Source organism: Natator depressus, chromosome 6 (assembly GCF_965152275.1).
Source record: "Natator depressus isolate rNatDep1 chromosome 6, rNatDep2.hap1, whole genome shotgun sequence".
Lineage (NCBI taxonomy): Eukaryota > Metazoa > Chordata > Testudines > Cheloniidae > Natator > Natator depressus.
The window spans coordinates 70,729,773-70,754,845 of record NC_134239.1 but is presented as its reverse complement, the minus strand read 5'-3'; the positions used below and the strand labels follow the sequence as shown (position 1 = coordinate 70,754,845).

The 25,073-nt window shown below is 42.1% G+C and overlaps 1 long non-coding RNA gene across 6 annotated transcripts; it reads left to right on the top strand.

Moving 5' to 3' along the window:
• LOC141989240 (uncharacterized) lies at positions 1 to 20,387 on the top strand. Of its 6 annotated transcripts, none has more exons than XR_012639943.1 (3): positions 1 to 22; positions 9,973 to 10,065; positions 11,542 to 20,387. It is a non-coding gene; the product is annotated as an uncharacterized LOC141989240 (long non-coding RNA). The 6 variants fall into 6 exon arrangements; XR_012639939.1 differs by lacking the exon at positions 1 to 22 and adding an exon at positions 54 to 106; XR_012639941.1 differs by lacking the exon at positions 1 to 22 and adding an exon at positions 2,047 to 2,103.
• Positions 20,388 to 25,073: the final 4,686 nt, after the last annotated feature.

The following is a 25,073-nucleotide window of genomic DNA, read 5'->3' as shown; positions in this document are numbered from 1 at the left end:
AGCCCCCGACTGGGTGGCCGAGGTGAGCCGGGGAAGATGGCGGAGTGAGAGGAAGAGGCTGAGGGGAGAGGGCCGGCCGCGGCCTGGCGGCCTCGGCCAGGGGCAGGTAAACGGAGCGGGGAACGGCTGCCCAAGACTGAGCCTGGGTAGCGGCGGGACCTCACCGCTCCCTGATTGGGCTGGGCCCGGGCATCTATGTACCCGCCTCCCCTTCCTGCTCCCTGATTGGGCTGGGCCTGGCCGTGTACGAATTCCGGCTGGTACTCGCTCTGGTTAAGTACCGGCCCCCCCCCCCCCCTTTAATCCCTGAGCCGGCTGGGCCTGGGCACGTACATCTTCGATGTCTCCACTCCCCTCCCGCGCTGTGTGTGTGTGTTTGTGTGTATGGTATCCCCCTGATTGGGCTGGGTGCCCCCTCCCCCTGCCCCCCCCGCCCACGGGCCTGGCAGACTGTGTGTATTAGCGATGCTCCAAAACTGGAGCCGCGGAATTCTAGGGGGAGGGTTTAATTAGATTCCTCGTATCTGAATTTTACACACACACACGCTAGTTTACTCCAGTTGATAATGCTCCTCCCGAAGCTACCCGTCTGCTGTGGTTTGCATCGTCGTCTGTCTATCTTTGGGCTTATCACTGTTGTATTTAAACACTAATGTAGTTCAAGGGTTCGTAGAAAACCATAGCAGAAATAGTTTGGAGTGCTGGTTTAAAGGGTCCTGAATTCAAGTCTGTCTGAATGAGGAGAGCTCGAATACACCCTGAAAAAGTCTGAATAACTTCAGAGACACTGGAAGTATGGATAACCCATAGCGATGCATTAGATACAGAGTTGTTAGTAGGCTGCAGCAGATGGTTAGAAGAACGTTTCCTGCATAGTAAATCAGCTGTAATTTATGTTCAGAGAACAGCTGCAACTGTTGATGTGCAGGGCAGAAAAATCAAAATACATAATTTGAATTTAGTCTATTCAGCTGGTGAAAAGAGTGCTGAATATTTCAGACTACAAAAATAGAGGCCTGAAAATTACACTATTAAAAGACTGTATCTTTTATACACGAAGTCTGGATGTTAGTGGAACGCTGTTAAATTGATGACTTGACCTATTTTTTCTACCTTTGTTTTCTGTGAGCATATTGCATTAGGTGAGGGGTGCACACAAGGGAATGGATTTCAGATGCTTAAAAATTCAAAATCAGGATTCACAAGCAATATTACAGGTTACAGACTAACACGGCTGTTACTCTGAATTTGCAAAAAGAAAAGGAGTACTTGTGGCACCTTAGAGACTAACCAGTTTATTTGAGCATAAGCTTTCATGAGCTACAGCTCACTTCATCAGATGCATACTGTGGAAAATACAGAAGACGTTTTTATACACACAAACCATGAAAAAATGGGTGATGGCCGGGGGGGGGGGGGGAACCTGGATTTGTGGTGGAAATGGCCCACCTTGATAATCATACACATGGTGAGGAGAGTGATCACTTTACATAAGCTATTACCAGCAGGAGAGTGGGGTGGGGGGAGAGAAAACCTTTTGTAGTGATAATCACCCATTTTTTCATGGTTTGTGTGTATAAAAAGTTGGAAGTTAGTTGACATTTTTGTTGCTGAAAGGAATCCAATTTCTGCTGCCAGAGAACACGGGCAAAATCTTTTTATCAAAGAACACAGAAGAAAATACTAGAAGCAATACAAAAAGCAGATCAATCAAGAAGCTGCCATTTTCAGTTGCTCAGTTTTCTGACCAAAACTGCATTTTAAATCAATACTTGTGATAGAAGAGGAGGATCTGAAGGAAAAATTAACTCTGGGGACCATTGCTTATGAAACCATTAGAGTCTTGCAGGTAGTGTAGCTCTCATGTATATTCCCTCAAATCAAAAAACGTGGTCAAAAAGTGGTTAAACTCCAATTGGCAATTTCCTGGAAAAACTAGCTTAGGACAGGGTGCTGGTGAATACTGTCTTAAACTTGGTTTGAATTAGAAAAATAATTGTACCGGTTTCCAGCAGGTTCAGCAAACACAGAATGAATTTTTTGAAACTGTGGATACATCCATTAAAAATGGAGGAATAGGCTTGATCTGTCCACTACATCAAAGTTAGTCTTCTGCTACAGAATGCTGCCTGACCAAATGGACCTAGACTGGTAGTCTGTAACTTTGCATGCTTTTGATTGCTTAATGCTTCAAGTGTGCAACTCTGCATTATTGTCATTTTCATGTAATCAACTGTTTTTTACTTTTGTTTTATATCGAAAACTGAAATATGTGATAACGTGTATAACTTCCTTGAGAAGATACAAAACCAAATTGCATACAGACATTCCGATATTTACATATATTTGTATTATGCCCACTGCAGTTTTGTTTTATTTGTATAACCCTAAATTAATTATAAATCTACTGCCTTATGTAACCAACGTTTGAATATGTAACTAAAACTAATTGAAATGAGGTGTGTGTTGATGAAACAGCAGATAGAAATAGAAAATGCCTTAAACTGGGACTAACTGGTTTTTCCCATGGTGGTAAAAACCACCTCTCATAAATACCATGCCATCCCTGGTTTAACTTGCTCAAGTGACAATGCCACTAGTGCAACCGTGAAAAACAGGAAATCCCTAGTTAAGACCTTAGCAGTCTCTTGCAACCTATAACCTTGATTTTTGCCTTCTCCACACTTCCTTACCTACATCCATCACACATGACCTTCAAGCACTATGCCTTTGTGTGCCCTCACAAACCTATGTTACTTCTTTTCCCCCGCTCCTATCTATTCCAATCCCATTCTCTTCCCCAGAGATCAGCCCTTGCTGCTCTGTTTGGCAAATCACAGCTGGTCAGGCAGGTGGTATTGGAAAAACCAGTACCTGGTGGATCTGAATAGTTCTGTTGGCTAATCTGGACAAAATTAAATGATCTTGAATTAGGGGACTAAGGGCTTGTCTACACAGGGAAATTCACTGGCATAATTATACCACTGTAGCTATACTGGTATAACTGCTTGTGTGAACAATCTTGTTCTGGTATGAGTACCTTTTTCCAATTTAGCTTATACCATTTCCAAAGTAATATAACCTAACTGGAAAAGGGCACTGTTTTACCTTAATAAGAGTGTCCACATGAAGAGTTATACCAGTATAATTATGCTGGTAAATTTTCCCATGTAAATAAGCCCTAACTCTTCATGTGTTTTTTAATTTTGAAATTTCAACAGTGGCTTATGTCCAAGATGCTATTTGTGTGAGTGTGACGTTTAGAATTGGTGGGGGAGTAGGGTGGTTTAGCTAGAGGGAACCAAAGAAATACGTGGGGAAACAGATTGACATTCCATAAAGAGAACACTTGAAAAATATTTCCATAGCAACAGTTTGTAAGTTTTGAAGTAAAAATATTTACTGAGACAATTCAGTTGTCTTGTGAGTTATTGTTCCAAATTTGTAGACTGTATTCACGCATTAATAGTATAAAACAGAGGAATTTTAGTTCTGAATTTAGTTAGTTTGTGTTGTGATTGCTTCTTAATCTTAGTATTGGAGTTGCTACTGACACCTCCATAATTAACTATAAAAAGGACACCTTACTATAGTATATGCGTTCCACACAGAGCTTTCAAGTTTTAACTGCTTTTTTTAGTGGCAGCAAAATAAGTCTTCAGGTTTAAAGGTGAGCTGTATCTTATTCTGCCTCATGCTTCCATATATGCTGGTTAACTTTAATTTTTAATTATACTGTATGGAGGAGAGAGTGAGAGCACTTCCACACAAATTGTGGTATGTTAGAAACCACCTTAAGTTTTCAGTGCTGGCAGCTGGAAAATCTGATTGTCTTGTAAACTAAGCACATCTTTTGAGGAAGTTATTGAAGTGTAGTATCTAACATCAACACATTCTCAGAATCCCATTTTCCTTTGTCAATAACGCATTAACCTCACAATGGTAGATACGTACATCAATAGGAATGCTGGCTGGGATGGGGAGAAACTCCAGTAAATTGGCTTGGCAGAATTAGATTTTTTTCTTCTTCCTATTTTGACAGTTTTTATCAATTTAACCTCCCCCACCCCCATTTTTAAGTATTTTTATTTTTACAGTTGTGGCAGGTAAGGCTGGGGTTAGGATTATGACAGTGCTAACAGCAGGGTTATGGGAGCCTCCCTGAGTGGTTGAGGCGTCCAAGACAACAGGGCGCAAGATGCAGGGGAGGCTGTGGTCCTGGCCTGTAGAGCAGAGACTCCCAGTTCAGAGCTGCAAGGAGAACGAGCCCCCACTGTGGGGAAGGTCACCCTGTTGCTGAACAGTCCAGACCAGAGATGGATCCCACATTCCTGGCACATGAGTGAAGAAGTGCGGTCATGACAGTGGAGCTACGGAGGGGTCCCTGCGGGGCTGGTGATCCCAATCCCTTTGGCACAAGGTGCAGGGGAGGCTGGGGTCCTAGTGGGGAGGAGCAGAACCCCCCTGTGGAGGACCATGAGTCCCTAGCCATGGTTGAGGTCACCGTGTTGCTGAAATGGCTCCTGCCCAGGGATGGAGCCATTCAGCAGTGGGGTGGGCTCCTCTGTTATTGGGGGCAATTCCTCCTCCTTGCAGTCCTGGCTGGGGGTCTCTGCTCCACTGGGCCAGGACCCGAAGCCTTCCCTGCATTTTATGCCTGCAGAGATTGGGTGTCACTGGCCCCATCCACCCACTCACTCACTCACTCACTCACTCATTGGCCAAATGTTTGGGAGCCATCCTAGGCTGGAACTGTTCAGCAGCAGGATGCTCTCCCCTGCAGCTGGAAGCTTGTCCTTCTCCTTGCAGCCCTAGCTGGGTGGTCTCTGATCCACTGGGCCAGGATGACCACAGCCTTTCCCGCATCTTGTGCCTGCAGGGATTGGGCACCACGTCCCTGCGGCCATGCAGGGAGCCATCTGCACCTCCCACGTCATGAACACACTTCTGCCACAGGGGAGCTGCCAATCCCTGCAGGTACAAATTGTGGGGAAGGCTGTGGTCCTGGCAGAGCAGAGACCCCTGGCATTCCCTGATGGTGAGTGTGAGAGTGGGTCTGTAGCAGCGGGGCAGAGGGCTCCCTGCACTGTTGCAGGAGCCATTCAGCACCTTGTGACCTCACCCTCAGCTAGGAGAGTCCTTCTTCTTGCAGTCCTAGCCAGGGGTCTCTGCTCTGCTCTGCCCTGCCAGGTCCACAGCCTCCCCCACACCTTATGCCTGCAAGGATCAGGTGTTACAGGCCCTGAGGCAGCACAGGGATTCCTCTGCACCTCATACTCCTGTGACACCAGGAGTGCAGAAGGCTTGTTTTTTCCATTGATTTCAGTGTCTGCTAAAATGGATGTTTACTGACAGTTATCAACTAAAATTAAATCCTGTGCAGCATACCTGCAAATTACTAACCTTATGACCAAACAATCCTCTTTTTGTAAGTAGCAACATTGTCAAGGTTCCTTCTCCACTCTGAACGCTAGGGTACAGATGTGGGGACCTGCATGAAAACCTCCTAAGCTTACTTTTACTAGTTTAGGTTAAAACTTCCCCAAGGTACAAACTATTTTACCCTTTGCCCTTGGACTTTTGCTGCCACCACCAAACGTCTAACACCGGTTACTGGGAAAGAGTTCGTTTGGAAACATCGTTTCCCCCCAAAATCCTCCCAAATCTTAGCCCCTTTTTTCTGGGGAAGGTTTGATAAAAATCCTCACCAATTTGCATAGGTGACCACAGACCCAAACCCTTGGATCTTAAGAACAATGAAAAAAGCATTTAGTTTCTTAAAAGAAGAATTTGAATAGAAGAAAAGTAAAAAGAATCACCTCTGTAAAATCAGAATGGTAAATACCTTACAGGGTAATTAGATTCAAAACATAGAGAATCCCTCTAGGCAAAACCTTAAGTTACAAAAAGACACAAAAACAGGAATATCCATTCCATTCAGCACAGCTTATTTTCTCAGCCATTTAAAGAATTCATAATCTAACGCATATCTAGCTAGATTACTTGCTAAATTCTAAGACTCCATTCCTGTTCTGTCCCCGGCAAAAAACAACACACAGACAGACACAGACTCTTTGTTTCTCCCCCCCTCCAGCTTCGAAAGTATCTTCTCTCCTCATTGGTCATTGTGGTCAGGTGCCAGCGAGGTTATCCTAGCTTCTTAACCCTTTACAGGTGAAAGGGTTTTTCCTCTGGCCAGGAGGGATTTTAAAGGTGTTTACCCTTCCCTTTATATTTATGATAAACATTTTTAAGAAGTGTTCACTAATTTTAAATAAACTTCATTCACTTGTGTCTGATTTTCAAAAGTTCAGAGCACCTGCATTTTCCTTTGATGTTCGTGTGATGAATGGTTCCACATCACCTCTGAAAATCAGGTGGAAAGGATGTCAAGCTGAGCACTCTAAAAATTAAATATGAAGTTAGTGAATGTCTGAAAATTTTGCCCCTAGCAAATTGAGGCACGTTACTAGTTGAGGCACTCATTTGCATGACGATGTTATGAAAAAGCAGCAGCAGCAGATGAAATATTTAAAATTTGACTTATTTTAATGTGTAGTTCATTCACTTATAGTCTTGGGTCTTACTTTGCTCATTCTAACGTTGCTTAGAAATTGTCTCTTCTTTCCTTTGGTCATGATGCATAGGCTTCTGAGAGCTCGGAATCACTGTTCTTTATCAAATGAATTGTTCTATGAAGGACTTAATGTTGTGTTCACATGCTCTCAAAATCTATTGTGTATTTAGTTATTGTAATATGATTTGAGATTGTCAAATTCTGACCTTTCACAATGTGAAAATGTAAGGGCTAACCTAAGAGAATAGCGCTAGAAATCACAATAGAGCACAGTGGATTATATCTTGGCTAAAGGTTCTGGTTCTTCTCTGCCTCTGAAAATGTTCCGCAGTGCAGGAGGAGGAGAATAAAAAGGATCAGAATGCTTTCGTGTGTATGTTGGGAGTGTTTTTTAATTGTGTAAGCTCTGTGTAACGAAGCAGCCCTGCTTACAGGTGATCCATCATTCTACCAGTTGGGTTGTCAGCATCACATTCTTGAGGCCTGACATTATTCCTTCCCCTACAACTGTTTAGACAGGCATTAAAGATGTATTTGTTTTATCAATCTGCAATAATTCCATTCACCTCAGTTTCTAAGGAAATGGAGTTGGACATATGTCTGTAGGAAAATCTCAGTCCCAGTGTGTTGAGCAATTATCACCATAAAAAAAAAATTCTTACGGAACAAATCCAATTAAGAGCAGTGTGGGAAGTAGTGTATTGTACATATAGTTCTCCAGGTGAGCTCTTCCATGCATGGATTTACTGGTGTACTTAATTAGGTATGGGTATGTAAATTTTAGGAGGATGAGGAGTACAGTGTTTACTCCTGCTGGCATTCTGCGCCAAAAAATTAAGTTCGCACAATATTTTAAAATTCTGCATATTTTATTTGTCAAAATAACACAATATAGTCACACCAAGTTTCAATTATTTTTGGTCACTTATTTCAAAATACCTGTCAGCAGGTATGTCTGTAACAATACAAACAACAACAAAAAAGATTCAGGAAATGTTTTTTGACAAATAGATTTCTTACTAGGCTTATTAATACAGCACTCTGAGTAATAATTTGGTAAGTTTTCAGAATGGAGAGAGGTAACTAGTGGTGTTCCCCAAGGGTCAGTCCTAGGACCAATCCTATTCAACTTACTCATAAATGATCTGGAGAAAGGGGTAAACAGTTAGGTGGCAAAGTTTGCAGACTATAGTAAACTTCTCAGGATAGTTAAGACCAAAGCAGACTGTGAAGAACTTCAAAAAGATCTCACAAAACTAAGTGATTGGGCAACAAAATGGCAAATGAAATTTAATGTGGATAAATGTAAAGCAATGCACATTGTATAGTTGGTATTATTTTTTCCATACAATATGATGGGGGCTAATTTAGCTACAACTAATCAGGAAAGAGATCTTGGAGTCATCGTGGATAGTTCTCTGAAGACATCCATGCAGTGTGCAGCATCAGTCAAAAACGAATGGGATGTTAGGAATCATTAAAAAAGGGATAGAGAATCAGATGGAGGAATATCTTATTGCCCTTGTATAAATCCATGGTACGCCCACATCTTGAATACTGCATACAGATGTGGTCTCCTCATCTCAAAAAAGATATACTGGCATTAGAAAAGGTTCAGAGAAGGGCAACTAAAATGATTAGGGGTTTGGAACAGGTCCCATATGAGGAGAGATTAAAGAGGCTAGGACTTTTCAGCTTGGAAAAGAGACTAAGGGGGAATATGATAGAGGTATATAAAATCATGAGTGGTGTGGAGAAAGTGAATAAGGAAAAGTTATTTACTTGTTCCCATAATATAAGAACTAGGGGCCACCAAATGAAATTAATGGGCAGCAGGTTTCAAACAAATAAAAGGAAGTTCTTCACACAGCACACAGTCAACCTGTGGACCTCCTTGCCAGAGGAGGTTGTGAAGGCTAGGACTGTAACAGGGTTTAAAAGAGAACTAGATAAATTCATGGAGGTTAAGTTCATTAATGGCTATTAGCCAGGATGGGTGAGGAATGGTGTCCCTAGCCTCTGTTTATCAGAGGGTGGAGATGGATGGCAGGAGAGAGACCAGTTGATCATTACCTTTTAGGTTCACTCCCTCTGGGGCACCTGTCATTGACCACTGTTGGCAGACAGGATACTGGGCTGGATGGACCTTTGGTCTGACCCAGTATGGCCATTCTTTTGTTCTTAATTCATTTAAACAACAATGCAGAACCGTATTTCTCACACCCCTCAGAAGCAGAGCAAAGGCTTGGGGGAGTCAGGGGTAATGGAGGAGCTGAGGGAGAGGGAAGTAAATTGCTGGGAAGGAGCCTGGGTGTGAACTTGGAGGGCTGTTGAGTATGGGTGGAAAAAGTATGGAACCATTTTTTTGGGGTGTGTGTGTGTGGCAGGGATGGATTGTTAGGGAGCTTCCCCCATGCAGATCCTGGCTGACCTCTAGCCTCTCCCATTCAGTCAGGCACATCTGCCCTTGTCCCCACATGTCTCTGTGCCCTCACCCAGCCACTCCCCTGTCCCTGTGTAGCTCTTCACCCCCTCCCCCCCCACCACCACATCCCCATGTGTCTTTGCACCACCCTAACCGTGTGGCCCTGTGCCTCCACTCCCATTCAGCCCCTGCCCCAGTCTGTCTTCCCTCACTAGCCCTTATTAGCCCCTGTCTGACACACCTCTCCTGCCTCCCACAGCCCATCTCCTGACCTGGCCTGACAAGCGCTGCGAAGGCAGCTCTCTCTTCCCTCCCTGCGGGGAGCTGCAACTTTGTTCTATCGCCACAGAGTCCCCGGTGGGCAAAGGGCAGAACTGTAGCAACATTTTGGCAGAAACTTTTTTCTGCTTGAAAAATTAGAAATCTGCGGGGCTCATTAAATATGCACACGCGCAGTAGTGTCAGATTCCCCCTGGAGTAAGTGTTGCACAAACTGACTAATGTGAAAGATTTCACCAACTGATCTATTAAATAACATGCATATTCTTACCGCAGGGACAGAATGGTTTCTGAACAAAAACGTTTTGGAAATGTCTTGGGTAGGTGCTCTTCTCCCCAGAAGTGAGGGGGAAAGTTGATTTGCTCCCATTTAATCCATTGAAAACTAAACTTTAAAACCAGTGGCATTTTGCTACCATTTAGAATGAGGTATTTGTTGGGATGGATGAGCTAGTTCTAGGGTGGCTCAGTAGGCTTTTTCCTATCGGGGGAAGGAAAGACTAATTCATCTGTATAATAATTCATGGAGTAACATCATGATTCTTGGTTAACTAATCCCTGAAAGATAACCACTGTTGCTCTTTTCCTAGTGTTTGTACCCTGCACAGTGTCAGGATAACAGAAATTTTGTTCTTGCTTTGCTCGTTTGTTTGTTTTATTTATTTATTATCCATCTTGTTGTGCCAATCAGGTTCACTTGTGTTCCATTTTGAGTGCCAATCAGCAAACTGAAAGGAAAGGCTCTTGGGGGAAAATGATGGCATGTGTGGCCATGAGGTTAAGGGTAGGTATAAACTGTCTGTTTCTTTTTTGTTTCTGATTTTTTTTTATGTCAGTCCCAGAGGGATTTGGCTTTCCTTGGCATGCTATGGGGGTACTGGACTATTACCACAGTGTCTGCTTGAACTGCTCCTGATAACTGAGCCTGGTTTAATGATTTATTCCAACAAGAATAAATGCTAATTGCATTCTATTTTATGCTGATAGTCAAAATGTCAAATATTAAACAACTAATTCGAGGGCTTTGATTTCATTTCTGTCTTTTGCAATGCGGAAAGATGTTCTTGCAGTTAAGGCATAGAACAGGGAGTCAGGAAACACTGGATTCTCTTTCCAGGTCACCACAGACTTCTGGTGTGACATTAAGCAAGTCACTCACCCTCTCTGCCACAGTTACCCCATCTGTATAATGAGAATAATAAGACCTTCCTACTTATATGGGTATGATGATGTGAAATTTGTTAATATTTGTGAAGTGCTTTGAGCTCCTTGGTGAGAAAGTTAGAGGAATGTGTACAATAGCTGTGTTTTTCTGATCTACCCACTCTTTCAATATGGGACCCTAAAATGTTAACTAGGAGATTAATTTCAGCTACCTGCCAAGCAAGGAATGAAGGTGATCTAGAGCAGGGAGGGAGACATAGGCAAGAAAAGACCTGATAAAGGGGGAAGAGGATAATGGAGGAAGAATAAAAACTGGTGTGTATATGAAATCTTCCCCCTTTCCCACATTGCAGCATAGAGAGGGTCATTGATGGACTTCCTGACATAGAAGAGAAAAATGATCTCTTGGCACCAACATGGCTGTGCCCCTACACAGTTGCATCATCAGTTTAAAACAGAAGCTTCATTTCAAACTGCCACTATGATCAGATATGCCAAGAAAGTGCTACTGGTGCAGGAGCATAGGTGTAGTCACACTGGGATTCTCTCTCTTCAGTGAATGAAGAAAAGCAAGTGGGCACAGGAAAAGTACCTAACTTGTGTGATCTTACAGCCACTATGAACACCTTTCTTCACTTGTGGTATTCATAGTCTTGTAGATTGTGATTAATTAGCTCCTGGTTTATGGTACCTGTTTGATTTGAAATTTTGGCCAAAAAGACAATCAAGGTGCAATATGTGTATTCTTTTCCTGGCACCACACTTCCCTTGCAACAGCATATTTCTGGGTCACAATTAAGAAACAATATAGCTACCTACCACATTCCCAACAGTGTGATATTTGTTGCCGGACACACTGCTTCTGTGTGAGCAAGTAAGTTTTTAGTTCGTTATATCTGTAGTGTTTACTTAGCCAGCCTAGAAACTTCTAAAGTTAGAACTCTAAGAACTTTAAGTCTCGCTATCATTGCAGTTTGTGCAACATCCTGATCTTGTATAAATTGAAATCAGATTTTGAAGAAGTGAACTTTTGAGCATTTTAATTTTGAGTTAATTTCATTCTGTTCTCTGTTTGTTTTTCCTTTTGTGTTTTCAGGTCTGTTCCTGGCATCCCTGCGGAAGTTATCCTGTTACTTTTGCTTAGAAACTGATCATAGACAGTGAAAGGTGGATGCTCCACTACTAGTGAAGAAAAGTCTTTTCCTTATCTCCATGGCATGTAATGAGAAAAAATTCTTCTCTTTATGTTTCAACTTCTTAAACCACCATTTGATGTGTGGAGCCTGCACCAGCTGGCATCCGCCATAGGAGCACACAGCAAGCATTTAACCAACCCTTACAAGCAAGCAACTGAAATCAATGTTTGATATGTCCCTGAAGTGATGTCTTCAGAGTTTTTGAGCTCTGTTTTTGCACCCTAGAGAAGATTTTTACAGGCATGCTCTCACAGAAACCAGTCTTCTTGAATAGTATCTCCTTTCTATAATCTTAGGAGTGTAACGTCTTCTCCCACTGTGCCCTATTGGAGAACCAAGTAAATGGATAGTGCATCTGCATGTGATGCTGTGCCAAGCTGTTTCAACATATGTGAAAGGTTGCAGCAAGAGAACCAGAACAGATTTCCACCCTGAAATGAGGAACAAACTTTAAAAAAAAAAAAACCCACAATCCTGGAAAATCCCTTAATGAGGATGTCCTAATCCAGAACAAAGAACTGACTTTGTAGATAAATGTCTCGATGTCACCTCGTGAAGCAGCTAATGCGCAGAAACAAATACAGAATTACCTTGTCTATCATGGATGGATGAATGAATCCTCACATTCTGTGATCAAAAACATCTGCATGTGTAAATCCACATAACCAGTGAATGTGAGGAGCTTTCACCAGGAAAAGAAGTTGCTCTGCACTGTCTCTTTTGTAACAAGCCCCTTCCCTAAGAAGGTGAATCTTTGAGAACCTCCTAGTGCAAAAGATGATGCTATAGTGTTGGGTTTACATTGTACCTCCAGTCTTCTCCAGCAGCTTCAGCAGCAAAAGGAACAAAAAAACTGTCTATGATCCAAGAGATGGAACAGAACTTCTTTTTAATAGAGGAACTGACCTCTGGTGGGATGGGAGAGGCTACAAGGGTAATGCTCCAGCTCATCCCCTCAACGTCCTGGATGCAGTTTATAACTTCTTCATACAGCTGATGGAGTTGGTTTTTAACTCTCCTTTGGCTACTGGAATATTGGGATGGGTTTTCTTCCAGGGTGTAGGTGATGGGAGGTCTGATAGAGAAACAAGTTCAGAGAGAGCAGAAATGCTGAAGGAAGTGTGCTCTTTTTCTGGCTCCTCCTGTATCTTCTTCCCAAACTAAGGAGGAGATCATGGTTCTCACGTGTTTACACCAGAGTCTTTGTCTCCATCACTTGTGACTTATGCGGGATGTTTTCCTTCCGTTTGAGATAGAAGCTTTATGTTGTTTAGTTACTCGCTGCAGTGGTAGTCTGTGTGGTTAATGAGGTTTCTTGTTGGAAAGGCCATAATTGGTTTATCTGTTTTCTTTCACTTGAACCTGGACCACTTAGTAGTGCACCTTATTTCAAGCTTGTGTTAATGTGAATTTAGCAAATGTGATTTGCTGATTTAAAAAAATATAATTTCAAATCTGGATCAAAAAAGGGGTATAGGCTCTGTTCATATTCTTTTTTATTTTCTTTTAGAAAACCGCTGGAGAGAGCCAGGCAACCTAAAAATGGCTTTTTAAAAAAAAAAAACAACAAAAAACCCAACAACTGAAATTCTACTTAACTCCTGGTGACAAGTAGCGAGAGCAACATTTTATGACTGGTAGAGAAGGGAAGGGATTATAAAAGGATGGGGAAGAGAGAATCTCTAAAGAAACTTTTTCTTATATCTGTCTAATCTGTCTATCTAATCTATCTATTGTAGTGGAAGTTGAAGGAGAACAAATTCTGGAGTTGAACAAAACCCATGCACTGGCTTTGGTCCTGCTCTTCACTCCTGGGAATAAAGTTGTGTAGAGCCACAGGGAACTTGTGTTGTGACAATAAGGTTTAATTACATTGTTTCCTGTTTTGTGCTCTCTTAGAGAGAAAATCAGACTCATTGGGTAGGGAATGTTGAGCTGTACATTTCATGTTGAAAATAATACAAGATGTAATGGCATCAGAATATAATAAGCACCAATGCACCAGTCAGCTGTGTTTATCTGTTCACTTGGAGAAATAATTGTATTCGTCATGGGTAGGCAGTTGGGCTGGTTTCTTTTAAATACAGTGCAGTCCCTTGCCAAACAGAATTTGGATTTTTGAGCGTTAAAAACAACTGGAAAAATACGTTCCCTTTTAGAGCCTCCTCTTACTGAAGTCAATGGGATTTAGAATTGATTTCAGTAGAGGCAGGATCAGGCCATTAGTGAGGGAAATATCTGCTGTCCATGTCACAGGTTTAAATGTGATTAGAAGGCATCCATTATGGCAAATGTTTGTTCTTAAGCCTGGTGATTCTTCTTTTCGCCTTCCTGACTCCTATTTGTCTCCCTTCTGACATAACCACTTGCAGCTGTTTCTAGCACAGCCTGATAGCAAATTTGATATTGTTTCCAATATATTGTAAAAGGCAGAGAATGGACTCTGGAGAAGGTGGACACACTTTAGCCCCCTTTGCCACATTGGTAGGAATAATTGTCTCCAAGCTCTGCCTCATAGTGAGAAATGGAAACAAATGTTGACTTTCCCTGCCTGCCCCCTAACATGTAACCACTTGATTAATTTTTAAGATAAAATTATAATCCGGCTAATGTTCTGTGGCTGTCACAGGAGTAACTGCAGTTGTGCATGCCCAAAAGACCCCACTGCAGTATGCTTCTTGCCAGTTTCTTTATGAAACTGCTGTATTAGGCAATACTGCCTCAGCCTTTAGACTTTACTCTTTGCTCCGCTTCTGTTTCTCCATGTTGGCAGGAAATCTTCCCATATGAAAGGTTAAACAAATAAATAAGGGGCATGTGCAATAGATATATATACATATATATATATATATATATTTTAATACTTGTGGACAAAATGATGTTACAAGTTGTTTGAAAACAACAAAATCACCAATGTCTTCCATTTTGAGATGTGTATAGTTCCATAAGCATTAGTGCTTCGTAGCAAACTGTAGTGCCATGTTAGGATCAGTGCATGAGCCTAGTAGTATTTTTACAATTTCAGAGTGGCAAATTATTATTGACAATAATGTAACTAACAGTAGAAAGCAGACAGTAACAGATGTTATGAACGTGGTCTAAAGATGCAGTATCCTCCTTAGGCAATGGTAGTGGCAATGCTATCTTTGGAAACAGAGTTTATTAACTTGAAGGGCTTTGTGGAATAATAGCTGACGTTTTGTTTTGTTTTGTTTTTGGTAAAGTCTATCCAAGCTAAACAGTAGACTGTGAGCATCCAGACAAATCATCTCTTCGTCCATACAAGGTGAACTGCAAGACAAATCCAGGACACCCACCAAATTGACAGTGGTATTTGTTTCCTTTTAGTCTTAGTGAAACACCCTAAACTGTTCTTGCAGACTCTGTCTTCGTGTAGACCACTTCATTACTACTTATCCCATCCACCGTACAGAAGCTGAAGAGGCACTGTACGTGTTTTATAGGCAACTCTGCTACCTTCTCATATGAGTATAATTAATGAGCTCTGTTAACGGTTGAGCAGACTCACATTTTGCAGAAATAACTCTATTTAAAAAATGATATGCTAATGATCAACTTAATTAGTCTTACTAATTAAATTATTAAATTCAAATTGCTGTCTACAAGTTTTTTCAATTTTGTGCACTTAGCATCCTAAATTATAGATTGACACTTCCAGTACTTTTCCCAGCTATCTGATTTCTTTTTTAACTGAGTGGCAATTTTCTCTCTCTCCACAATGCCTTTCCCTCTACCTTCTGAGAATGGAAAGCTGAGCTAGGTGAAATCCAAATGGTTTATCACTAAGGATAAGATTTTTGTCATGGAAGTCATAGATTCTGTGACTTTCAGAGACCTCTGTGACATTTTCCCTTCAGCTTCAGCCCTGTGCCTGGGGCATTGGGGCCAGAGCTGTCAGCCGGCGGGGGCTCCGAGACGCTGCGGGTGGCAGGGGCCCCACTGCTGTCAGCCATTGTGGGCAGTGGGGATCCCACATCTCCGAGCCATCGTGAGCAATGGGGCCCTGTAGCTGTCAGCCTGCTATGGACGGTGGGGGCCCCAGAGCTCTCAGTCACTGGCACTGGAGCCATCAGCCGTTGCAGGCGGCAGGGGCCCTAGAGCTGTCAGCCATGGTGGGTGCTAGAGCTCCCCCTCCTCCAACTGCAGGGCTTGGGCTCTCATCCCCCCTGTGGAGCTTGGGCTTCAGTCATCCCCTGGTCAGTTTCCCCCATCCCCATTATTTTTAGTAAAAGTCAGAGACAGATCATGGGCTTCCCTGCATTTTTTTTATTGCCCGCGACCTGTTCCTGACTTTTACTAAAAATAATCGTGACAAAATCTTAACTTTATTTATCACTCTCTCAAAAGGCCGGTTGGACTATTGAAGCAAGAGATGGAAATGACTCCCAACCCAGGTTTACAACAACCTGTGTATGATATCTGTCTGATTTCCTGGAATAGCTTTTTAATTGCTCTCACTATTGGTTTTCACCCACCTCTGTTTTAAAAATAACAAAGACTGCTGTCAGCTAAGAGAGGGTACTGCATCTTTTCTTGAGCCCTGCCTGTAAATGGCCACCTGGGAAAAATGGGTAGCTTGGGTTTCTGAGTTGATCTAGATTAATTAAATGGGCAAAATGTACTGAGATACAAAACCAGTGATTCTTGCAGAGTTAATTATGTAATAAAAAACAGAGTCTCTGCATATTCCGTCTCTCCATGTATATTGGGCAGGTGGGCTGTTTACAGTAGAGCTCTGGGGAACTGTGCTCAAAGCTAGTTCAGTTCTGAATAAAAGTAGCTATACCATTGAATCAAGTAGCTTAGTGCTTGGGGGAATCAATTGATAAAAAAATACCTCTGAAACTGGAATGCAAAATAGCACAGTATGTAGGGGGAAATATCCCTGATGCAAACAAAGCCATAAAAAGATTTAATAAAACTAGAATTTTAGTAGCAATAACTGTTTTGCATGTAATAGTAACTAACTTGCATTAGCAAGATTGTACAGTAGAATAAGTGGTAATAACCAAATAAGTTTGTGGTCTGTGCTGCAGGGAGTTGCATGAAGAGAACAGTGTCTCTTTTCAAGAAGATGGAAGAATTCCTCTTACTATTTCCCTCTTTTGAGGGAATATGGCGCTTAAATACCATGGTGATGAGCCTGGTATAAAACCTGGATAGCTATAGGTCATGCATCTGAATTGGTGCATGTAGGGGAAGAGTGGGCAGTTGTGTATGAGTGGCTGGTTTCCCTATTGCTTGTTTTGTAGTGTAGCATGTGCAGTGCCTCTGAGAGGAAAGTGCTGAGATACAAAGAAGACCCGTTTCCCACAGTTGGAAAGCATGATTTAAAGCTTTTATTGCAGAGAGGGGTTTTTGTTTTTTGTAAAAATAAACTAAGTAGAGATATGACAGGTCCTAAAAAGAAAGTATTGTAAAATGTTGACATACCAAATGTTTCTTCTGCAGGGACAGAATTGCAGGATTTATTTCTTTCAAAAGACTGTCCTTCTTCCTCTTTTAAAATTTTAAGTACAAACCGGCCATACGCTTCCATGTAAGATTAAAACTTTTCTGTTCACCCTTTGAGTTTTGCAAAGCCAATTGCAGTAGATTCTCTGGTAAGGCAGAGGAGAACTGATCTGCTGCTGTGGTCTTTGTCCCTGGCAACTATTAGAGGGGCACTCAAAAGAGCCCATGGAGTTTTAAAATACAACCCACAGCTGACCTTGTCTTCAATACAGAAGTGTAGCCTGCAGAGAATATACAGCTCAGCATGCCATGTTCTGTCCTGAATTGAATTATTAAACCAAAGTGTGTATTGATCCATGTGGTGGCTTAATCTCTTTGATCAGGATTGGACATTGCATGCTACCATCTGTAGTGTCTGAGAGTGGCTGAACTTTTCTTCATTATTCAGTAAACTAGGTGGGGCCATTTGTCCCCTGGCAAGTCAATAACATGAGTCTCTGTTGGGGCAAAATGTGGGCACCCCTAATCTAATGTAACCAAGATGGATGTATGGATAAGTAGTTAAGTGTTGGCAAGTAGGGCATATCCAATAGTAGTCTTGCACATGAAAACCCGTGATCTAAAAGATGGTGATTTGAAATAAATTCCAGCCATTAAATTATTATTAAAACAGGAAACATATCACGAAGAGACCTTAACTTGATCATGTCCTAGGCATACTAGATGGTATTAGACCAGCCTTATACAATTACGAAAATCTGCTTGCCAGTCTTTTACCATAATAATGAAAACACTATCTTGCTCATATCTCCAGAATATGTACTTTTCCTAGCTGAGTAGAGTTTTGCAAGGCTGTGTTACACAGTTACAATGAAAACTTGAAGGCTGTCTATCTGCTTGTTGCTGCCATTGCAGACTTTCTGGTGAACTATTCTCCAGGGGTGACTAAATTTCCAAAGACAGCTCCCAGCAGCAACGTCAGAGATCCTGCTGCCCTGAGGCCACTGAGCTGTGGTATAATTTTTTTTTTTCCCCTCCCAAGCCCTTGATTTCCTTGCTTGCAAAACAAAGCAGAAAGTTCAGATAATGTGATGGTTTTCAAGTAGTGGCATGCTAATACTAGGTCTAAGCAATGCTAAGTCTAGATCATAAGTGTGTGGACTGTGCAGAAACCTGTGGTCTGCTTTCTTGCTCATTGGTGCTGCTGGAGAAGTTCTAGCCAGTACCTATCCTGTGAATTGCAGCTCTTGCTCGATACAGCTGGCTGTTATAGACCTCAGCACTAAGAAACCCTTGTGGCAAGTTTCTGGGAATAGAGAGCTGTGACAAGCTTCAGGAAAATGATATTTTAAACAGGGCTTCGCTACCAGCTCTGCTGTGAAGGTTATTTTCAGGGTTTTATGGAAGTACTCCTCAGTAATAATGGGAGAACAGAACCTTTCCTGAGGAAGTTTGTCAGTGCTCTTAGAGACCCCTTTTTTCCTTGCATTGCAGTGACCATCCTTTCAGCTGTGAATGGAGACTAGCTGAGATTTCCTTCCAAGCCCATTTGTACAGCTTTTTACTTGCGCCAGAGGGCTATATGTTGGGCAATTCAAGGTGTAGCCTTTCCTCCCAAAGGTTCAGCATGTTGCCTTCACAACCGGCCAGGCTAAGGCACAAAGGGCCAGCAGCGGAACCTGGGTATCTCACACAGCAGTGCAGAATGCTACCTATGGACACCCACCCCCACCACCCCCATTTTCCTTCAGTCTGCTTTGCACTTTTTCCTGAAGTTTGACTTTAGAATAATGTGTATACATGTGCAGCATAAATAAAGGATATGTCTGGCACTATGTACCAAGCAGTCACAGTATACTCAAATTCTCTAAGGCTTACCTTTTATCTTTACTGTTAGATGTTCTAACTTGCTGTAGCATGTCCTGTGTAAATTCTGTTTTCCCTCCAAACTGAATGTGTGTTTGCAGAGCAACGAAAAGAATGTTCATTTGTGAAGCCCTAGGCACAAAGAACTGCATGGACAAACTGAGGAAGAGTGGCACAGGCCCACAAATCAAGTCTTATAGAGCTAGTATTCTAATTATGCATGATTCAAAATGTCTAGTGTTACATAGTTATTACCAGTAAATTCAGATATGCATTTATTCATAATGAAGCAATAGGAACTAATATACCAATAGCTTGAACTTACTGCTTTGATTCCCAAATTTTGTTTTAAAGAATGCACTGCCTCTGTAGAGAAAGGGGCAGATTATACAGATAGGGACAGAAGCATGGCACCAAAACTGCATATCAGGAACGAGGATCAGCAGAACTCGCCTTTTTAACTTCTTGCCTGGTTCACATTAGTGCCCTGAGCATGTGAAAAACAGGGCATGAACTAAGCATGTTTAGTGGCGAGATGAGATTTCTCAGCTGCTGCAATTGTAGCAAACAGAAAGGTGCAGAGTTTCCCAGGGTGTGGGGAGGGCAACAGGTGAAATCCAAGTTGGATAACATAAAACTGACTCATAGTAAACTGAGTGTAGGAGTTGCCTGACAATAGGTGAAAGAGGTCTTGGCCTAGTGAGGTAAATTCTTTGCAAGGGGTTGAAATCAATAAGCACAGTCCACATATTTCAGGTGTTGAATAGCTTTTTAATAGTATTTTCAGGTAACTCTTTAGCCACATAGGCCACTGTACTGAAGCATACTGGTATGAACCAGCAGTAATGGCAACCTTTAGGAATGAACGTGAAATTTTTGACAAAACTTGTGTTTTTATTTTGTTGAGCTCTGTGACTAAAACTTTGAAAAAGTTATAAAATGAGATTTGCTCAATGAGCGTCCTGACCTCTAGCAACATAGGTGACAATGTTTTGTTCTTAATTTAACTGATTAAAAAAAAATAGTAATTTTGACGTGAGAACACTAATGGAAATCAGGTGCCATCTATTTGTTTGCAAACTTTCACTATGTTTTCTGCAAAGAATATTTCTTGAGCCACTTTGTGGGTATTTGGGGAAAATTGCTGCTGAGAATGTAAAAAAAAAAAAGTTATGATATCTGTAGCAGAGCACAAGAACTAATGCTGCTTTTCCTAGTGTAGAGCATGTAAACTCAGAAGCTCTCAGACTTGAGACACGTAGCCTTCGAGATTCATTACTTCTGTCTTATTATGGCTACATCTAACTTTGCAGGAGGGACCTAGTTTATGTGGAAATTCCTCTGTCAGAAATTCCCACCTCTTTCTTTGAAGAAAGAAAATGGGGCAAGAGGAAGGGTTTATGGGTCAAGTTAACTCCTGTCTACATTCTTAGCCAGTGTAATACAAGCACACCCACAATGCTGGCTTGGTGTGGGGGGCCATATATTTTTTTTCTCATTGTTGTTCTTTCTTTAGATGTACAGTCGTTGCAAAATGAAAAAGGGAATATTAAGATTTAATCTGTGATTGACTGTATTTTATAGTATCAGAATATGGTTGAAATTTTTCCTTTGGGCCAACTTCTGTAGGCAAAAAGGAATGGTTAAAACATGTTTAGCCCAAGTGGTCAAGCATGCCACTAAAACCCTACTGGACATCCTTCATGACTACTCTTCAGTTTAAAATCCTGCATTAGTACCTTTTTTTTTCTTTTTTCTTTCAAATAAGGCCTGGTCTGCATTTAAAATTTAGGTCAACACAGTAACTGCACTCAGAAAAATCTCCACCCCTGAATGTTGCAGCTATGCTGACATAAACCCCCTACGGCTAGGTACACAAAGAGTGATAGTAGCTAGGTTAAGAATTCAAGTTGGTGGAGTTACTAGAGTGACAGAGAAACTTCTTCCATTGCTGTAATGTACACTACAGCTGTGCCACTGTAGTATTTGGAGTGTAGACATTGCCTGAGCGGTAAGCAGTTAGTATATTTACAAGTACACACTTATTTTCCTTCTAAACAAAAAGGAAATAAGACTTCATTGTAAGTAAACTCTTTGTGAGGAGCATGGTGGAAGAGCAGAGGAGAAATTTTGAAGGTGGTTTTCAGCTCTAACAGGAAGGGGATTGAGTAGATGCCTTTTTAAAAAAAAATTGTCCTTAAGTTTGGAAACTAGGCTAGAGAATACTTTCTATACTGAACTTCTGATAGTATGATCACATATTCATTGTACTCAATAGACCATGCACAGGAAAGATTAGTGAAGGAATTTAGTGGTAACACTGGAAACCATTTATTCCATCGCACTGTGTTTTATGTGGTAATACTGAAAATTTCTCCCTGTATATAGTTGACGTTTTCCAAAAGGCAGCTTGCTTTTATATCTATGCATCTTTGGGGATTTGAAGAAAATACTTTATTCTTTTGACACTGTAAAGAGGAACTGTTTAAAAATGAACTTGGAAACTCTGCACCTGTATACAATTTTTTTTAGCAATAAAGCAGCACGGGCTGAGAATGCACTGAAACCTCATTGTGTGTCATTTGTTAGGAAAAAAGACAAGCTAGAAGGTAGCCATGTTGTTTCAGGTGGAACTGGTAGTTCTGCCTGTTAAGGTTACCCGACCCTTCTCATTATAAGACCTTGTTTTCAGAGTTATAAACTACTTTGCCAAAACTTTAATGTGCCTCAGGCTGAATTATTTTGGAAAACTTCAGCCAAAATGATTCAGCCATTTACAAAAACACAGCTAGGGAAATGTACATTGTATTGCATACATTTAAAAAATGTCTGACTTTTTCTTTGAAAATCTCTAGCACCCAATTTGGCAAGTGGCTTTTGTGTCAGGGATGTGCCTTTTGCCATTCCTGAACAAATTTGGACAGATTTTCATAAGTTAAATCCATTGTGAAAAATCGCAGTTTGCTCAGTTTCAGTAGATTTTAGCAGCTACATCCTCTGAAGATTCAGTCCACTAACTCTGCAGTTGTAGCTCCGGACTGCATTGGGTAATGCTGTACTCACAACATGCACACACACCCATCCCCAAAGCAGTGCGTAGGAGGAAGTTGCCTGATTTGAATGCAGAGGGAACAAAAGTTCAGTGTGATTGGGACAGGTAGCCTGAAGAGAGGGGGACAGAAACTGGGACTGAAAAGGGAGAGGGAAATTGAAAGTGGGAGTTGGAGTGGTAAGGGAGAATGGAACTGGAGATCAGTGTAGTTGGGGAAAGAAATTATATAAGGAACTAGCATGTATATGTGGGAGAAGTGGGACTGTTTGGACAAGGAGACTGGGGCAATGATTGGAGGTGATGGGCAGACTGGGAATGGCTAAGGAAGGAAGATGGGAGTGGGATTAGGAGCAGGGAAGAGACAGAACTAGGACACAGAATGGGTGGAAAGGAGCCTGTGACCATTAGAAAACACTCCCCTCCAGAGTTAGAAATGGAACCCAAGATTGCTTTCATCAGCTGTCAGCAAATATCTGGGAAACCCATTGGCTGAGTGTCCAGTCCCCATCTAGCACTGGTCCACAGAAAGGATGAGACCCTACTACTGCTAATCAGTTACTGTGTTAGCTCAACTGGCAGAGGTTGGTGTGGTAGATGTAAAGGTTCCAACACTGCTGATAACCTGTGTGGGTGTTAATATCATGCCACATGATGGAATTTTGATTTTTAAAAACCTAGGAACCTACAAACACGAACTACATTAACCTTGCAGCGTCAAATACTCAAGTTAGGAAATGCCAGAATTAAGGTTTCTTATGCAATATCAGTTCATTCCCCTTGTGTGCATGCATTGAGAGAGTCTTTAATTAATGATCACGGTCTGTTTTTTCCACAGGAATCCCTGCCTCCTATCAGTGCACAGGTTAGACATCCTCTGGCAATGAGTCAGAGTTGTGTAGTGAAAGACGCTGTTGCCTATAGGACCCCACCCCGCCTATAGGACCATTTGTTGCAGAAGCCGGAAAGCATGCACTGAAGGAGGCAATGGATGGCAGAAAGAGAGGGGGTTAAGGCAGTTGAATGCTGCTCTGGAGAATTGAATTGTCCCATTCCTCTGATGCTAGGCAAGTCATTTAAACCAAAAGCTTCTCAGGTGTACCCAGTTTGAGACACCTAGGTGCAAGGATGTCAGTCTGCAGGGGAATCCCCTTCTCACCTCCACCTCCTTTCTCCGCTGGGGCACTCATTTAAAGGATAGTACAGATGGGCTCCACTACAGTTGTTGCTACACATCAGTGTCCTCTAACTTTGAGCAGTACCTTAGGCTTTACTTCCAACATCTCATTCAAGGCCAACCACAGCGATGTTGGACAACTGAATGAGCATGTACTATATAATCTGCCAAGGAGGAGCAAAATCCTGATTCTTACGCAGAGCTGGTGAGGCAATGGAACTAATGGATTGCTCCATGAATACTTGTCTCTCTGATGGCGTTATAGAACATGATCGACCACAGATTTTTTCCATCAAGACCACAGGCAAGAGCTGCCCTACCTGGGGTCTTCTGCAGGTAGACCTCTGCCACATTTTCCAACACTAAATGTCATCAGTTCTTAAGGTGGTGGAACATGGTTGCAACTCCCTGGGAACACCCTCCTTGCCCTTTGGGTCTCTTCTACATCTTCCCCCTAACTCCACTGATCCACAAAGCCCTGCTCAAACTGAAATGAGAAAGCAGTGACCATTTTCATAGCTCTGATGTGGCTGAGAGGTGTGGTTCCCAATCCTGACTGATCTGGCAACATGTCTGCCTCTTTGCTTCCCTCTAGTGACAGCCCCCCTACCCAAGGAGTTGAGCTCCATAACCCACCCCAACTTATCATCCCTGCACCACAAGGCCTGGCTCCCTGATGGTTCTAGGGCCTAAAGCAGGGATGTTCTCCTGAAGTCCAGGTCAGTGCTATTAGATAGAAAATTTACCCCACAAAAGACTTACCTGCAGAAATGCTCCATATCTCCTACTAATTCTCCTGTGATATCCACCCTCAGCTACCTACTAGATCTGAAATTGCTAGGGTTGTTCTTGACTTTGATATTGGTTCATTTAGCTGCCATCACTGCACTCTACTTTGTCAATTGACGGTTTCTCGGTCTTCACATATCCTACAACAGCAAAATTCTTCAAGGGACTCCTTAACCTGTTGCCTTCAGTATGGAACCCCACCCCACCCTACCCTGGGACCTCAGTTCAGTGCCTTACACATTAAGGGTACATCTACACTAGAATAAAAGACCCAGGCCATGGCTGGCCCGGATCGCTTGACCCAGACCTGCTCTGCACTGAAAAGTTAGCTAAGTCAAGCTAAGTCACTTCAGGGCTGTGAAAATTTTCGCACCATTGTTAGGTCGACCTACTCCTCCCCCTAGTCCCTGTGTAGATGAAGAAGAATTCCTCCATCGACCTAGCTACCATCTCTTAGAGAGGTGGATTAACTACATATCAAGTGAAACCCCCTTCTGTCGATATAGGAAGCATCTATGGCTCTACAGCTGCAGAGTAGACATGGCCTAAGACAGTGGTTTTCAAACTGGGGTCCACAGACTGGCTATGATTTTCAAAGGGGTCCGCACCTCCATTAAAAATGTAGGGGTCTGCAAATAAATAAATAAATAAATAAAAAGGTTGAAAACCACTGGCCTAAGAGAAAGGGGATTTAGACTTACTTCAGAGATCAGATCAAACCTGCCTGATATACACATGGGCTGTAGAATATACCGGTAATCAGATTCTGCTGAATTTCAGCTTTCAAAAAACAAAAATAAAATTTTTTTTAGCCCTAACAGTGGCAAAGATAATGCTGAATACATGAACAAAATGTAACTGACCAGAGGCTTCTCTTCCAAGTTAACAACAATGAAATAGTGGGTTGTGTCGACACCCCTGCTGCCCCATTAGGGTGTGGATTCTGAAACATGGCACTTTTTACAAACATTATTTATTTAATCTTAGCAGACAGGAGGTAGGACTAAAGCCCAGGGGAGCTAACTGGAGTTACTGCAGAGATAGAGGGGACAGGAGGGAAAATGGGGGGGGGGGGG